The sequence below is a fragment of the Penaeus chinensis genome, chromosome 26 (genome assembly GCF_019202785.1).
Source record: "Penaeus chinensis breed Huanghai No. 1 chromosome 26, ASM1920278v2, whole genome shotgun sequence".
Classification (NCBI taxonomy): domain Eukaryota; kingdom Metazoa; phylum Arthropoda; class Malacostraca; order Decapoda; family Penaeidae; genus Penaeus; species Penaeus chinensis.
The window spans coordinates 18,215,623-18,216,859 of NC_061844.1; the positions used below are offsets into that span (position 1 = coordinate 18,215,623).

The window sequence follows — 1,237 nt, forward strand, 5'->3', positions numbered from 1 at the left end:
AATTATTACTTCAAAATTTGAAACACTTCCGAGCTTCAACAGGAAATTTTGAATACGCGATCGAAACCGCATCACCCACTTCATTCAATTCCCAGATCGCCGTCATCGCGTGCCTGGCTGTAGTGGCCGTAGCTGATCAGGCCCCCTACCACCCACCTCCTACCCCCTACCACCCTCAACCTCGGCCTTACCACGGCGAACCAGACTACCCTGATGTGAGTTTTTTTTTTCGTTAATCCCTTGATAAGTAGAGTTAGATTTCCTTTGCTCTGTTTGTGCTCCCTACGATGTCCACTTAAGTATTTTTATTTAATCTATTTACTTTCTTTTTGTTAGTATCTTACACATGATTCGTTTCCTGTGATGTCTAGGATATGGGACATATCCACATAATGTATGTGATACAGAAATCGTACTATCGCTATTTTCATTTCAAAGGCGGTTAAATAAATCTTTCCTGATGCCACCCACACAGGTCCCACCCAAGTACACCTACAACTACGGCGTCGCCGACGGCTACTCCGGCGTCAACCTCGGTCACTCAGAAGCCCGCGACGGCTACAAGACCGAGGGCAGCTACACCGTCGACCTCCCCGACGGCCGCAAGCAGATCGTCAACTACGTGGACAACGGCGACGGTCTTGTAGCTCAGGTCACCTACGAGGGCGAGGCTCAGTACCCCGAGCACACGCCCGCCTACAGGCCCGCTCCCCCCGCCTACCCTGCTCCCCATGCATAGAGACATGTTGACAGTATTGGACATATCAAATCATTTTCAAGTTTGCTTACTCATCTTCATTCTTAACAGATATGTTTGTTTGTTACTGTTTTTTAATACATTAATAAACTGTTGATTGTGTGAAGCCACACTTTTGTTTGACCCAATATAGGCCGCACCACTTCCGATTAACATTTTCTGCTGGTATGGCGTAATATACATGCCAAATCTACTGTCATTTTAGCTTAGTGATTGTTTTTTTGCACATGAAATGCTTCACAAATATTTAGTCACTAAGGAACCCACCTACTTGGCTTACCTGTCTCAGCTATTTACCTTTTCCTTGAGTTTGGAAAACAATTTTACTTCTTTGTTATTGCTATTAGTATATTGAAAACAATGTAACAAACATAATGTCAATATTAATCATAAACGTACCGATTTCAATAGCGAGAGAAAATGCGATTTTCCCGGAAACTAAAGGAATGGAGAAAACAGGTGAGGTCATGTTATGCTTCC

General features: G+C 43.8%; 1 long non-coding RNA gene across 1 annotated transcript; it reads left to right on the forward strand.

Annotated features, from left to right (window-relative positions):
* Positions 1–89: 89 nt before the first annotated feature.
* Positions 90–863, forward strand: LOC125039128. The gene is made up of 2 exons (XR_007116095.1): positions 90–215; positions 476–863. It is a non-coding gene; the product is annotated as an uncharacterized LOC125039128 (long non-coding RNA).
* Positions 864–1,237: the final 374 nt, after the last annotated feature.